This window comes from Pseudophryne corroboree, chromosome 4, assembly GCF_028390025.1.
Source record: "Pseudophryne corroboree isolate aPseCor3 chromosome 4, aPseCor3.hap2, whole genome shotgun sequence".
Lineage (NCBI taxonomy): Eukaryota > Metazoa > Chordata > Amphibia > Anura > Myobatrachidae > Pseudophryne > Pseudophryne corroboree.
The window spans coordinates 218,987,548-219,004,832 of NC_086447.1; the positions used below are offsets into that span (position 1 = coordinate 218,987,548).

At 42.1% G+C, this 17,285-nt stretch overlaps 1 long non-coding RNA gene across 2 annotated transcripts in view; it reads left to right on the plus strand.

Annotated features, from left to right (window-relative positions):
* The window catches only part of LOC134911281 (uncharacterized), an 87,854-nt gene extending 76,818 nt beyond the window's left edge, over window positions 1-11,036 (plus strand). Inside the window, exons 6-7 of one of the 2 annotated variants that reach the window (XR_010176446.1) lie at window positions 4,384-4,705; window positions 10,967-11,036. This is a non-coding gene — a long non-coding RNA (uncharacterized LOC134911281). Of the gene's footprint in view, window positions 1-4,383; window positions 4,982-10,966 lie in introns of those variants that run through there. The other variant, XR_010176445.1, reaches the window with a different exon arrangement.
* Window positions 11,037-17,285: the final 6,249 nt, after the last annotated feature.

The following is a 17,285-nucleotide window of genomic DNA, read 5'->3' on the forward strand; positions in this document are numbered from 1 at the left end:
TCCAGCTTGTACCCCTGAGATACTACTTCAAGGATCCAGGGATCCACCCGTGAGCGAGCCCACTGATTGCTGAAGTTTTTGAGACGGGCCCCCACCGTACCTGGCTCTGCCTGTGGAGCCCCAGCGTCATGCGGTGGACTTGGAGGAAGCGGGGGAGGACTTTTGCTCCTGGGAACTGGCTGTATGCTGCAGCTTTTTCCCTCTACCTCTGCCTCTGGGCAGAAAGGACGCGCTTTTAACCCGCTTGCCTTTATGGGGCCGAAAGGACTGTACCTGATAATACGGTGCTTTCTTTGGCTGTGAGGGAACATGGGGTAAAATGCTGACTTCCCAGCTGTTGCTGTGGAAACGAGGTCCGAGAGACCATCCCCGAACAACTCCTCACCCTTATAAGGCAAAACTTCCATGTGCCTTTTAGAATCTGCATCACCCGTCCACTGCCGAGTCCATAATCCTCTCCTGGCAGAAATGGACATTGCACTTATTTTAGATGCCAGCCGGCAAATATCCCTCTGTGCATCTCTCATGTATAAGACTGCGTCTTTTATATGCTCTATGGATAGCAATATAGTGTTCCTGTCTAGGGTATCAATATTTTCCGACAGGGAATCTGACCACGCAGCTGCAGCACTGCACATCCATGCTGAAGCAATAGCTGGTCTCAGTATAATACCTGAGTGTGTATATACAGACTTCAGGATAGCCTCCTGCTTCCCATCAGCAGGCTCCTTTAGGGCGGCCGTGTCCGGAGACGGTAGTGCCACCTTTTTTGACAGACGTGTGAGCGCTTTGTCCACCCTAGGGGATGTTTCCCAACGTGACCTATCCTCTGGCGGGAAAGGGTACGCCATTAGTAACCTTTTAGAAATTACCAGTTTCTTATCGGGGGAAGCCCACGCTTCTTCACACACCTCATTTAATTCCTCAGATGGGGGAAAAACCACTGGTAGTTTTTTCTCCCCAAACATAATACCCTTTTTTGTGGTTCCTGGGGTAATATCAGAAATGTGCAACACATTTTTCATTGCCTCAATCATGTAACGTGTGGCCCTATTGGAATGTACATTTGTCTCATCGTCGTCGACACTGGATTCAGTATCCGTGTCGACATCTGGGTCTGCCATCTGAGGTAGCGGGCGTTTTAGAGCCCCTGATGGCTTTTGAGACAGCTGGGCAGGCACAAGCTGCGAAGCCGGCTGTCCCACATCTGATATGTCGTCAAACCTTTTATGTAAGGAGTTGACACTTTCACGTAATTCCTTCCACAAGTCCATCCACTCAGGTGTCGGCCCCGCAGGGGGTGACATCACATTTATCGGCACTTGCTCCGCCTCCACATAAGCCTCCTCATCAAACATGTCGACACAGCCGTACCGACACACCGCACACACACAGGGAATGCTCTGACTGAGGACAGGACCCCACAAAGCCCTTTGGGGAGACAGAGAGAGAGTATGCCAGCACACACCAACAGCGCTATATAACACAGGGATTAACACTATAACTGAGTGATTTTTCCCAATAGCTGCTTGTATACACAATATTGCGCCTAAATTTAGTGCCCCCCCCCCTCTCTTTTTTACCCTATGTAGTCTGGAAACTGCAGGGGAGAGCCTGGGAGCGATCCTTCCAGCGGAGCTGTGAGGGAAAATGGCGCCAGTGTGCTGAGGGAGATAGCCCCGCCCCTTTTTCGGCGGACTTCTCCCGCTTTTTTCTATGTATATCTGGCAGGGGTATTTTACACATATATAGTCTCTATGACTATATTATGTGTTTTTTTGCCAGCCAAGGTACTTAATATTGCAGCCCAGGGCGCCCCCCCCCCCCAGCGCCCTGCACCCATCAGTGACCGGAGTGTGAGGTGTGCATGGGAAGCAATGGCGCACAGCTGCAGTGCTGTGCGCTACCTTGTTTGAAGACCGAAGTCTTCTGCCGCCGATTTCCAGGACTCTTCTTGCTTCTGGCTCTGTAAGGGGGACGGCGGCGCGGCTCCGGGAACGGACGATCGAGGTCGGGCCCTGTGTAAGATCCCTCTGGAGCTAATGGTGTCCAGTAGCCTTAGAAACCCAAGCTAACTGCAAGCAGGTAGGTTCGCTTCTCTCCCCTTAGTCCCTCGTAGCAGTGAGTCTGTTGCCAGCAGATCTCACTGAAAATAAAAAACCTAAAATAAACTTTATTTTTCTAGGAGCTCAGGAGAGCCCCTAGTGTGCATCCAGCTCAGCCGAGCACAAAATTCTAACTGAGGTCTGGAGGAGGGTCATAGAGGGAGGAGCCAGTGCACACCAGGTAGTCCTAAAGCTTTCTTTAGTTGTGCCCAGTCTCCTGCGGAGCCGCTATTCCCCATGGTCCTTACGGAGTCCCAGCATCCTCTTAGGACGTCAGAGAAAAATAAAACTGAAACTCGACCACGCACTGAAAGGGGTCCCATGTTTACACATGGGACCCCTTTCCCCGACTGCCAGGACCCCCCCTGACTCCTGTCAAAGAGGGTCCCTTCAGCCAATCAGGGAGCGCCATGTCGTGGCACTCTCCTGATTGGCTGTGTGCTCCTGTAGTGTCTTTCAGGCTCCACACGGCAGAGATACCATGTAGCGCCTATGCACTCCATTGTATCCAATGGTGGGAACTTTGCGGTCAGCGGTTGACCGAAAGTAACCTCACCGCTGACCGCAAAGTTCCCACCATTGGATACAATGGAGCGCATAGGCGCTACATTGTATCTCTGCCGTGTGGAGCCTGAAAGACACTACAGGAGCACACAGCCAATCAGGAGAGTGCCACGACGTGGCGCTCCCTGATTGGCTGAAGGGACCCTCTTTGACAGGAGTCAGGGGGGGTCCTGGCAGTCGGGGAAAGGGGTCCCATGTGTAAACATGGGACCCCTTTCAGTGCGTGGTCGGGTTTCCGTTTTATTTTTTTGCCAAGTACGTGGATTATACAAAGAAAACAAGAGACCCTGGATTATGTGAGTATAATTTTTTAACAGGTACCCCAAGGATTCTACTGGGACAAGAGGACCGTGCCTAGTTGGAACATAGGTAAGTATGTATGTATGGTGGTGTGCATGTATGTAATAAACTTATACTTTCACGGTGTGTGTGTCCTGTTTTTTTGGGGGTATTTTTTTAGTAGTATTACTACAGGTACCAGCGGGCCCGGTTTTCCACCGCATGCTGGTACTTGTGGTTCTCCAAGTACCAGCTTGCGGGGGAGGTTTGCTGGGACTTGTAGTACTGCTATTAAATACAATATTCTCATTTTTTCAAAAGGCTATCAGCCCCCCATCTGCCGCCCTTGGATGGGGGGGACAGCCTCAGGCTTCACCCCTGGCCCTTGGGTGGCTGGAGGGGGGGAACCCTTGATTTAAGGGGTTCCCACTCCTCCAGGGTACCCCGGCCAGTGGTGACTAGTTGGGTATGTAATGCCAGGGCCGCAGGGACCAATATAAAAGTGTCCCCCGGCTGTGGCATTATGTACCTGGCTAGTGGAGCCCGGTGCTGGTTTCAAAAATATGGGGGACCCCTACGCTTTTTATCCCCCGTATTTTTGGAACCAGGACCAGGCGCAGAGCCCGGTGCTGGTTAATGAAATATGGGAGAACTTCGGTCATTTTTTCCCCCATATTTTGTGAACCAGGACCGGCTCAAAGAGCCCGAGGCTGGTTTTGCTTAGGAGGGGGGACCCCACGCATTTTTTGGGGGGGATTTTTAACAATGTTCTTTTTTTTACGAAAGGTGCACAATGAAGCCCAGCACGGATCTCACAGATCCGGCCGAGATTCATTGTGTTAATGTCGGCAGTGTTTTACAATTCACTCCCGTAAAACACTGCCAAAAAATACGAATGACATCGACATCGGAAAACACGAAAATGCAGAATACGACAGGTTAGTAAATTAGTCGTAATAAATTCAAAAAGTTGCAATTTTACACTTTCGATGTCATTCGTGTTTGAACTTTAACCTCATTCGGAAAAATACGAATTTTAGTAAATTTACCCCATGGTGTCTACCTTTTTTTGTGTCAACCTTTTGACCCCGTCGACCTTTTGTACTGTCTATCTTTTTCCTGTCGACCTAACGTCTATCTAACATGTGTCTGTTTATTGACTGTCTAACTCAGAGGTTCTCAAACTCGGTCCTCGGGAGCCCACACAGTGCATGTTTTGCAGGTCTCCTCACAGAATCGCAAGTGAAATAATTAGGTCCACCTGTGGACCTTTTAAAATGTGTCAGTGAGTAATTAATACACCTGTGCACCTGCTGGGTTACCTGCAAAACATGCACTGTGTGGGCTCCCGAGGACCGAGTTTGAGAACCTCTGGTCTAACTAGACACTTTCTATCTGTTAACCCACACCCGTTTGTCTTTGCTGTTACTCTCAGGCTGTCACAGGCAAGAGTTGAAGAAGAGATGAAAAAATGCTGGAAATCCACTTGAGAGAGCAAACCATCACCAAGCTTCTCTGCTGTGAAGCAGAAACTGTGACCGTCTCCTGCACGATTAGCCCCCAGACCCATACTGCAGCCAGCCCCCTGATGAAACAACACTGGGTCCGGGTGTCCTCACTCCCCTCTCAGGTACCAACCAGGCCCCAAGCAGGAGAAGACAGTTGGTGGCGACAGCTTGTATGGGCTTCTGCTGGCTTTAGTATCACCTGCATGGCTTCCCACAGCCACGTCTGCAACATCTCACCAATGATCAGTAGTAAGCATATCTCCTTACCTATCTACTTCATGAAGGAGCACAAGTAGGTGACATCATCCAGGAGATCTGATATGGGAGCTGATAACTGTATGTACTAAGAGGTTTATTCAGATCGCATCGCTAAGCTATGCTACCGCAATATCCCTGTTGTTGGCATCATTGCTGCATGCGTTTGGGTTGCAATGGGTGTGAACACCTCTGCCTGATTGACAGGCAAAGGCATTCGCAGGGTGGGTGCGGGGTGGCGACGGACCGTTGCGAGGAAGGCATGGGGAAAACAGGGTCGGGTCAGCGGCGTCTTCAGGGTGGCTGCATGGCATCAGACACAGCTGCTCCACTGGGTAAAATTATGGCGGACCATCTGCATACACAGCCTAGCTGCGACTGCAGGGGGTCGTCCACAGTTGCTGTGACCGCAATTAAACTGCAGTCGCAGCCGCTGGGCAGGCCATTCAGCATGCTGGGCGGTATTGCTCTGTGATGGGTGGCCCCCAGCATGCAATAGAAAGAATCTGCAATCCTTACGGGATAACCCCCTAAGTCATATGACTTGCTACTGTTTGGGCCAGGAGGCACAGAGGTCAGCTTTGAAGTCAATGGATGAAGGAGTGGGAGAAGGCTGATGAGGGGGAAGATTCTAGCCTCAATGAGATAGTAAGGAAAAAACATAATATACTAAAACACTTGTTTAATATTACAAACAAAACTTATTGTGACAAACAAAACTTATATGACAAACAGGGTAGTTTGTCCCAGCCTCTTGGGAAAGAGACTAAAGTCTTCTTTTGGAGACTGCGGGCTCATGGCAAAGACAGGTTTAATTGTTCCAATACACAGCACAACTACACAGTTGCATCACATGGGTGTGAATAATTAGTTGGTAGTGCTTGGGGAGGAGGCTTAGGTAGTGTTTGGGTCAGCGCCCCCAGCGCTAGACATGCTGGCCAGTGACTAGCTAGGTGACCAATATATAGCCAGTGACAGAATTGCTGGAATACTTTGCTGATGTGATTGCTGGAATCACAATGAATGCTGTCTGTACCATACTGACGTTTGGTGAATAAACTACAGTCCATTGGTTCAGCAAACCCTTTGTGGACATTCAATAATTACTTGTTTGCCACAAGTGGTGTCATCTTGGGATTGTTAAAGGACAGACAGAACTTGTTGTCCACCCAGCCAGCAGATCCCAAGGGGTCCCCCCCTCCAGGCACCCAAGGGCCAGGGGTGAAGCCCGAGGCTGTCCCCAGCACCCCTGGGCGGTGGGTGCCAGGCTGATAGTCATAAGTGTGCAAAAATAGAATATTGTTTTTTGTTGTGGAACTACAAGGCCCAGCAAGCCTCCCCCACTTGCTGGTACTTGGATAACCACAAGTACCAATATGCGGGGAAATAATTAGCTCGCTGGTACCTGTAGTTCCACAACAAAAAAAATACCCAAATAAAAACACAACACGCACACCTTGAAAGTAAAATTTTATTAAAACACACTTACACACTCTCACATACTTACCTACATCCCACGCCGGTCACGTCCACTTGTCCAGTAGAATCCAATTGGGGTACCTGTAAAAATGAGAGAGAGATTACTTACCTACATCCCACGCCGGTCACGTCCACTTGTCCATTAGAATCCAATAAAACCTATAAAACAAGTAATTTAGGGAGGGATGTACTAACCTCCGCCATCGCGATAACTGCACTTTTCTCTGCGCTCTGACACTCCCCGCTGCCCGCTGCTCCCCTGTCTGCTTTCTCATCCCCTTCTCCCTCTTCCTCACCGCCGCGGCCACTGTATTCTCTCATCGTTGCGCTCCCCCTGGGCGTTTGGCGCATACGCATCCGGGTTCTGCTGTTCTGGGCATGCGCACACTGGTTCATCAATAAGTCAGTCCGCGCATGGCCAGAAAAACAGAACCTGGATCCGCATGCGCCAAACGGCCAGGGGGAGCGCAGCGATGAGAGAATACAGTGGCCGTGAGGAAGAGGGAGAAGGGGATGAGAAAGCAGACGGGGGAGTGTCAGAGCGCAGAGAAAAGTGCAGTTATGGCGGAGGTTAGTACAGCCCTGAGACATAAAAACTTCAATACAGAGGAGTGGTAAAAAAAGGAGAGAGAGAGAGAGAGAGAGAGCGCTCACCGATGCTCCCCGTCGCTCCCCGTCCTCATGGCCTTCCGCATTATCACCTCCGCAGCCAATGATTCCCCCCAGCTCTTTCCATGCAGCTTACTCAGCGCTGCTCTCCGGCTCTGACGGAAACAGCCACGTGATGCGCCTGTAGCCGCAAAGTGTCCTCCCCTGGTCCCGCACTGGCCAATCGCTGCTTCAAAGCGGCACTACAAGTAGGTGCCGCTTCTAGGAGTTTTTGTCAATGCTTTCTCCTGCCCTTATGCTGGCCCCGCCCCCCGCTTCCGGCCCGTACACACAGACACCGGGAGGCACTGACAGCGCTGCCTCAACAACACTGACAGGACCGCTTTTACACAGGTACGACTGGCTAAAATAATACAAAGGCTAAAGCAGATACTTATAACACATAACATGTGTCATAAGTATCTTCTTTGTATTATTCCAACATTAATGTCAGGGGAGGCACTGCCTCCCCTGCCTCCCCTGACTGCACGTCCCTGGCTGAACGGCCAACCTTAAAGGAACCAGTCCAGCTCTCACTGGATTCAAGAGGAGAGTCAACAGAACTGTCATTTATGGATTTTGGATATAGGTCCACAATTGCTACTCATCCCAAGTCTTGCCCAAGAAGACAGGAGGAACAAGCTTGGGCCGGGGACACTGTTGTGGAAACTTTGGTGCCACCAGATGATATAGAGGAGGGGTTCCCAATTCCGAGACTTGTTTCATTACAAGAATCGGCTATTGATCAACTTAATGATGTTACCCTAGGAAATGCCTTTAAAACTGTTGAAGTTAATGGTGTAGTGAAAGCTGCCAGGCCGGCAGAAGGTGAACCAGAAATTTGTTTTTTTATAGCGAGGTTTGTTCAAGGGAAAAAAAACATTGAGTAACTATTGATACTGCAGGTACATGTTCCTATAGTTTTGGAAGCTGCACACAGACACCTTTGTAGGGGTTATTTGGGAGAAAGAAAGACCCTGTAATGTATGTAGCTGTGCTCCTGGCAGAGAAGAAACTGGGGCACCACTACATACATTACAGCGCCAGTGGTGGTGCATTGACATTGTGGGTGGATGTGGACAGTTCTCCGCCCACAGGGCATATGCACTGTGTGCTGAGCACCGTCCGCACCACCCTAGTTACAGCCCTGACCACCGTACACAAAGAATTGCGCATGAGTGAGATACTTTTGGTGCCAGCATTGCTTTCAAGATAAGTGAGGAGCAGAGGGTGCACACAGAGCGCACAATGAAGTGCATAGCTGGGCACCTTGATGAATGCAGTCATGTGAGGACAGATATGCCTATCAGGCCAGAGAATGATACATGTAGGCCAATCCAGCCTCCCTCACAACACCAACTGCTGCACACCCAACACAGCTATGGTGACCAATCTGCACCTATTGTAATAGGACCTCAACACCCACTCATAGTGCTATCTGCAGTAGCATGATGCAGTATGTGTCAAATAACCCATCAGCTGATGGAAATAGCCCTACTGATTTCCAATACCACCAATTACATTAAAATGTGTAGTATAAAGTTCTTTGCACATAGGGGGTTATTCAGGTTTGTTGCCCTGCACAGAAATAATATAACCCACCCAAATCTAATGCTCTCTGCACATGTTACATCTGCCCCACCTGCAGTGCACGTGGTTTTTCCCATTAGTGTACTGTTTTGGTTTGCTAACAAACCTGGATAACCCCCTTAGTGAGTATATTATTAGTTTTTAGTTGGGACGTTCTGGAATATTTTAACTTGCTACAGGACTTGTTTGAGAGATGGTGCTCTAGCTAACAACATGTAAGGCTTGGACGCTGAGGACCTTTACCTTTGTCTTTACATTTCTGAAAATGTATAACAAAAATAGCCCATAGCTAGAACAACGAATTGGAAGAAAATATTGTCTGTCCTCGGTTGGTTGGTTTGTTTATATATATATATATATATATATATATTGGTGAACAAATTGGAGAGCGCAAATAAGTAATAAAAAGCCCTGACGAAAAAGCGAACTGCTTTGAAACGTTGGCAACAACTTGCAGTGTCTCGTCTCATTTGTTCTGAGTGCCGCCGTTTAAGACTGCTATATATATATATATATATATTGGTGAACAAATTGGAGAGCGCAAATAAGTAATAAAAAGTATAAGATTTTACTTGAAATAACTGCTTACATACATTTCAGTTTAAAACAAACGGCATGTGTGGAATACTGCAACTCAGCCACTGCATCCGCAATGTAGACTTCTCACAGAGCCCGCTCTGGTCACGGTCACTGACGTCACCACATCCACGTCCAAGCCACGCCCTACGCCCTACGCGTTTCGTCCAATCAGGGACTTCGTCAGGGGTGTGGTCTGCATTCACGATCACAGTCTCTTATATACCCATATTGGGCGGTTCTTTCCCATCTTTCTCCCATCATTTAATTAATACTAGCAAGCATATACAAGTATATATATATACCAGAGAGAGATGTTTACAATAGAGGATTCTTATAGGAATAACCATTTAAACATTAAAGTTCTGGAATCGATCTTAACAAGATACAATGTAACAGTTTCTTAACTTTTTATAAAGCAACTATAATCATAATTTCAGACAACTTGCCAATATTAATCCTGACTTATCACAGGGTTAAAGTGCATAGATTGAATGAGTAAAGCATATAGCAATTTAGATGGTAGAACGGCTCATGCAGTGTTAACCCCTCCAATGCTGCGCTATATGCACGGGAACCGGGACCTCGCCACAGCCGTTCTCGTGCAAAGCGCCATCAATCGAAGAGTCCACAGTGCACAAGCAATCTTCAACAGGGATAGAATTATTTTAAAAAGACAGTTATGTCCTCTACAATAATCGTTTAAATATCTCAGTACAGGGAATGTTATAAAATACATACAAAATTCAGATTTATAATAAACATTATTCATAAACAACTTGTCTGTATTCTCACAGCCCCTCATAAATTGGGAGAGACACATATTATGTATATATGCACAACATCTAAAGTTTCAAGTGGTAATCTAATTCTATGGTGTCCGACCTCACAACTGCTGCGCTAATATGTACGAGCCGGGACCTAACCACTGCCGCTCACACACAGAGCGCTGCCGTTAAAGAGGCCAGCACCGCACAAATGATCACCTCCATAACTATAGTTTATTAACCACTTCCTTTTCATATAAACATATGCCTATAAGCAGGATAAATATATAGACAGAACAAAAATTAATACATTCCAAATACCCGTGATAGGACATACACGTCAAAAAATGGACAACCCATTATCAATCATGCACATCCATCACGGATAATTAATTAACTATGCAAAAATGGAACAATATCACATCCTTCATTTAATCCAAAAGGTGAAAAAGTATTCAAGGTATAGATCCAGAAGGTTTCTCGCTGCGATAATCGTTTTAATATATCTCCCTTTCTATCATCCACTTGAATTTTTTCTATAGCCTTAAATGAAAATCCCTTTAACTTAGATTCACAGCATTCTTTAAAATGGCGTGGAACGCTATGATTTTCCACTTTATTTAATATATTACGTGTATGTTCTAAAATACGTAATTTCAATATACGTTTTGTTTTTCCTACATAGCGTTTTCCGCATTTACACTCCAATAGGTATATCACAAAGGTGCTGAGGCAACTCATTTTCCCTTTTATTTTCCAGGATTTACTATTTGATGAGTTAAAAAATTGTTTATTATCTTTATTTGCATATTGACAAACTTTACATTTAGTGCAAGCAAAAAATCCTTCCAGCTTTTTTATTTTATCCTCGGCTCTTATACTTTTTAAATTACTTGGGGCTAATTTATTTCTTAATGAGCATGATCTCTTATATACTACCTGTGGTTGTGGAGGTATAATGTCACACAGAAGTGGATCAAGGCATAATATACCCCAATGTTTTTGTAGTATACCCTTTATGCTGGCTCCCCTTGTATTAAATCTAGTTATAAATGGGATATCAAACTTTCCATTTTTATTGTTTTCCTTTTCTTTATAAACTACCAATTCTGTTCTATCTCTATCCCTTGCTTTTATATAACTTTCTTCAATAATATTATCTGGATATTTCTTGCTATTAAACCGTTTTTTGTAGATGGTAGCTTGTTCGTCAAAGGTGGTCAAATCCGAACAATTACGCCTCAAGCGAATAAATTGTGAATACGGTATGTTGTTCAGCCATTTTTTGTAATGGCAACTCTGATAATGTACATAACTGTTCCTATCAGTTTCTTTAATATATGTATAGGTTCTTATATTATCTCCTGTATTACATCCAGTACTGTCCAGGGTTAAGTCAAGAAAATTAATTTTATCCTTTTGGATATTTGAAGTAAAACGGAGGTTAAAGCAATTCCTATTCAGATAAGACATGAAATTTTCAAACATAAGTTCATTACCTGACCAAATTATTAATATATCATCTATAAATCTTTTATATAGATGTATGTATGAAAGAAATGGATTGTTATCTTTTTCTACAGTTTCCTCCTCCCATTTACCTAGATAAAGGTTAGCTAGACTCGGAGCATATGAAGTTCCCATCGCTACTCCGCAGTCCTGATTGAAAAAACTATCCTGGAATTTAAAATAATTATTATTTAAGATATATTGGACACATTCCAGTAAAAACTCTTTCTTTTGCATGGTAATATTCTCATCTAGATCAAGGAACATTTGGACTGCTTCTAGACCCCCATTATGGGGTATACTAGTATATAACGCTTCAACATCGATTGTTACCCAGAAGAAACTTGTATCCCATTTAAGATTATTAATATCATTCAAAATTTGGGTAGAGTCTTTTACATATGATTTTAAATGGGTTACATAATCTTTAATGTGTGCATCGATAAACTCAGATATACGGGAACTTGCAGACCCTATTCCTGCTATTATAGGGCGTCCCGGAGGTTTTTTCAAACATTTATGTACCTTAGGAAGGCTATAAAAAATAGGTATCCTAGGATTTGGAATAAACAAAAAACCAAATTCATCTTGGGAAATAGCCTGATTAGTTATACCCCTTTGTAAAAGTATCCTAATTTCCTCTATTATACGATCTGTTGGGTCCTCATTTAATTTAGTGTACGTATTGCTATCACCCAATAAACGATAACACTCCTCCAAGTAATCTTTCTTATCTAATACCACTATACCTCCTCCTTTATCGGCCATCTTAATGACCAATTCAGGATTGCTTTCCAGGGTTTTTAGAGCCTGTCTTTCTACTCCAGTCAAATTATCTTTATATTTAGCTTTTTCTTTACATAATGCCTCCATATCTTTTTTTACTAAATTAAAGAATGTATCAATATAATTTCCCCGAGATTCTACCGGGTAATATGTGGATTTCTTTTTAAAAGGATTAGGATTTACTTTAACATCTAACGATGCTGCATTAATTTTAGAAAAATGTCGTTTCAGTGTTAAATTTCTAATAAATTTATTAGTATCAATGAAAAGTTCAAATCCATTTGGTCCTGAACTAGGTGCAAATGACAAACCTTTTGCTAACAATTGGATTTCTGTGTCATTCAGTTTATAATTAGACAAATTAAAAACCTCTAGTTTTAATGGGAGTTCTGTCGTCTTATTTTTGTTCCTCTTTCCTCCTCTCTTGCCTCTTTTACATCCTCCTTTTTTCTTTTCACACTGGTCCCTGGACTCGGTTCCATATCCCTGTTTCTCATTTCTCTCCTTTCCCTCCATGTTGGTTCCCTGTGAAAAAAACGTTGTTCTTGTTTTCTAAATCCTGGTGAGTCTAATTTCCCAAACCTATTTTGAAGTGAAATAGGTCTAATGCTCTTATTCTCATACTTATATCTTCCATTTCCCTGTACTTTCTGCCACTCACTTCTATGGGGTTGTTCTCGTTGTTTCCATTCCCTCTTTTGTTTGGGCCAGCTCTTAATATTGCCCTCTCGATAATCAATAGTATCACGTTTAAATTTCGATACCTTTGTATTAATAATTTCATTTTCCAGTTTCTTAATCCGTGTATCGCTATCCGATCTCATTTCTTTCAATTCTGCCAAATCTTTAATTGGTTCTAGCTGTTTCTCTAGTTCTACTAGTTCCTTATCTAGTTCAGAAAGCTCACGTTTTCTTTCTTTGACAATTAATCTCATCAACTCAAATGAGCAATTCTCTAAAATGCGATCCCATTCAATCATAAATACAGATTTCTCATTACCAAATGTGGGTCGTTTATTTAAGCGTAGACCCCTGGGTACTAATTTTGCTTCAATATATTTCTCCAATGTGGTAATCTCCCAATTATATTTCATTTCTTTTATGTATAATTTTTCAGACTTCTCACATAAAGAGTCAAGATCTATTCCATCATCACATCTTGTATTTTGTTTTTTATATGAACTATCCAAATGATCATCAAAAATCTTTTGGCACTCCTCATATTTTCTAATCCTTCTTTCTACTCTTAATTGAGACATATTCAAACAAATGCAAACCACTGGCTTGGCACCACGTAATAATCAACAATTTAAAAGATAAATATCACTTTAAAATTAAATCCAAGAATTCAGCAGCAGCTGATATAGGCAAAGCAAGATACAAACGAAAATCAGTCCTTTGCGCTTAAAATCCTTGGAGTCCAGATTAGTGTCCAACTGCGCTTCAATCCCCTCCGTGCCACCGGAGCAAAGTAGAAACTGGTGAACAAATTGGAGAGCGCAAATAAGTAATAAAAAGTATAAGATTTTACTTGAAATAACTGCTTACATACATTTCAGTTTAAAACAAACGGCATGTGTGGAATACTGCAACTCAGCCACTGCATCCGCAATGTAGACTTCTCACAGAGCCCGCTCTGGTCACGGTCACTGACGTCACCACATCCACGTCCAAGCCACGCCCTACGCGTTTCGTCCAATCAGGGACTTCGTCAGGGGTGTGGTCTGCATTCACGATCACAGTCTCTTATATACCCATATTGGGCGGTTCTTTCCCATCTTTCTCCCATCATTTAATTAATACTAGCAAGCATATACAAGTACAGGTTGAGTCTCCCTTATCCAAAATGCTTGGGACCAGAAGTATTTTGGATATCGGATTTTTCCGTATTTTGGAATAATTGCATACCATAATGATATATCATGGTGATTGGACCTAAGTCTAAGCACAGAATGCCTTTATGTTTCATATACACCTAATACACACAGCCTGAAGGTCATTTTAGCCAATATTTTTAATAACTTTGTGCGTTAAACAAAGTGTGTGTATATTCACAAAATTCAGTTATGTTTCATATATACCTTATACACACAGCCTGAAGGTCATTTAATACAATATTTTTAATAACTTTGTGTATAAAACAAAGTTTGTGTACATTGAGCCATCAGAAAACAAAGGTTTCACTATCTCACTCTCACTCAAAAGATTCCGTATTTCGGAATATTCCGTATTTCGGAATATTTGGATATGGGATACTCAACCTGTATATATATATATACCAGAGAGAGATGTTTACAATAGAGGATTCTTATAGGAATAACCATTTAAACATTAAAGTTCTGGAATCGATCTTAACAAGATACAATGTAACAGTTTCTTAACTTTTTATAAAGCAACTATAATCATAATTTCAGACAACTTGCCAATATTAATCCTGACTTATCACAGGGTTAAAGTGCATAGATTGAATGAGTAAAGCATATAGCAATTTAGATGGTAGAACGGCTCATGCAGTGTTAACCCCTCCAATGCTGCGCTATATGCACGGGAACCGGGACCTCGCCACAGCCGTTCTCGTGCAAAGCGCCATCAATCGAAGAGTCCACAGTGCACAAGCAATCTTCAACAGGGATAGAATTATTTTAAAAAGACAGTTATGTCCTCTACAATAATCGTTTAAATATCTCAGTACAGGGAATGTTATAAAATACATACAAAATTCAGATTTATAATAAACATTATTCATAAACAACTTGTCTGTATTCTCACAGCCCCTCATAAATTGGGAGAGACACATATTATGTATATATGCACAACATCTAAAGTTTCAAGTGGTAATCTAATTCTACGGTGTCCGACCTCACAACTGCTGCGCTAATATGTACGAGCCGGGACCTAACCACTGCCGCTCACACACAGAGCGCTGCCGTTAAAGAGGCCAGCACCGCACAAATGATCACCTCCATAACTATAGTTTATTAACCACTTCCTTTTCATATAAACATATGCCTATAAGCAGGATAAATATATAGACAGAACAAAAATTAATACATTCCAAATACCCGTGATAGGACATACACGTCAAAAAATGGACAACCCATTATCAATCATGCACATCCATCACGGATAATTAATTAACTATGCAAAAATGGAACAATATCACATCCTTCATTTAATCCAAAAGGTGAAAAAGTATTCAAGGTATAGATCCAGAAGGTTTCTCGCTGCGATAATCGTTTTAATATATCTCCCTTTCTATCATCCACTTGAATTTTTTCTATAGCCTTAAATGAAAATCCCTTTAACTTAGATTCACAGCATTCTTTAAAATGGCGTGGAACGCTATGATTTTCCACTTTATTTAATATATTACGTGTATGTTCTAAAATACGTAATTTCAATATACGTTTTGTTTTTCCTACATAGCGTTTTCCGCATTTACACTCCAATAGGTATATCACAAAGGTGCTGAGGCAACTCATTTTCCCTTTTATTTTCCAGGATTTACTATTTGATGAGTTAAAAAATTGTTTATTATCTTTATTTGCATATTGACAAACTTTACATTTAGTGCAAGCAAAAAATCCTTCCAGCTTTTTTATTTTATCCTCGGCTCTTATACTTTTTAAATTACTTGGGGCTAATTTATTTCTTAATGAGCATGATCTCTTATATACTACCTGTGGTTGTGGAGGTATAATGTCACACAGAAGTGGATCAAGGCATAATATACCCCAATGTTTTTGTAGTATACCCTTTATGCTGGCTCCCCTTGTATTAAATCTAGTTATAAATGGGATATCAAACTTTCCATTTTTATTGTTTTCCTTTTCTTTATAAACTACCAATTCTGTTCTATCTCTATCCCTTGCTTTTATATAACTTTCTTCAATAATATTATCTGGATATTTCTTGCTATTAAACCGTTTTTTGTAGATGGTAGCTTGTTCGTCAAAGGTGGTCAAATCCGAACAATTACGCCTCAAGCGAATAAATTGTGAATACGGTATGTTGTTCAGCCATTTTTTGTAATGGCAACTCTGATAATGTACATAACTGTTCCTATCAGTTTCTTTAATATATGTATAGGTTCTTATATTATCTCCTGTATTACATCCAGTACTGTCCAGGGTTAAGTCAAGAAAATTAATTTTATCCTTTTGGATATTTGAAGTAAAACGGAGGTTAAAGCAATTCCTATTCAGATAAGACATGAAATTTTCAAACATAAGTTCATTACCTGACCAAATTATTAATATATCATCTATAAATCTTTTATATAGATGTATGTATGAAAGAAATGGATTGTTATCTTTTTCTACAGTTTCCTCCTCCCATTTACCTAGATAAAGGTTAGCTAGACTCGGAGCATATGAAGTTCCCATCGCTACTCCGCAGTCCTGATTGAAAAAACTATCCTGGAATTTAAAATAATTATTATTTAAGATATATTGGACACATTCCAGTAAAAACTCTTTCTTTTGCATGGTAATATTCTCATCTAGATCAAGGAACATTTGGACTGCTTCTAGACCCCCATTATGGGGTATACTAGTATATAACGCTTCAACATCGATTGTTACCCAGAAGAAACTTGTATCCCATTTAAGATTATTAATATCATTCAAAATTTGGGTAGAGTCTTTTACATATGATTTTAAATGGGTTACATAATCTTTAATGTGTGCATCGATAAACTCAGATATACGGGAACTTGCAGACCCTATTCCTGCTATTATAGGGCGTCCCGGAGGTTTTTTCAAACATTTATGTACCTTAGGAAGGCTATAAAAAATAGGTATCCTAGGATTTGGAATAAACAAAAAACCAAATTCATCTTGGGAAATAGCCTGATTAGTTATACCCCTTTGTAAAAGTATCCTAATTTCCTCTATTATACGATCTGTTGGGTCCTCATTTAATTTAGTGTACGTATTGCTATCACCCAATAAACGATAACACTCCTCCAAGTAATCTTTCTTATCTAATACCACTATACCTCCTCCTTTATCGGCCATCTTAATGACCAATTCAGGATTGCTTTCCAGGGTTTTTAGAGCCTGTCTTTCTACTCCAGTCAAATTATCTTTATATTTAGCTTTTTCTTTACATAATGCCTCCATATCTTTTTTTACTAAATTAAAGAATGTATCAATATAATTTCCCCGAGATTCTACCGGGTAATATGTGGATTTCTTTTTAAAAGGATTAGGATTTAC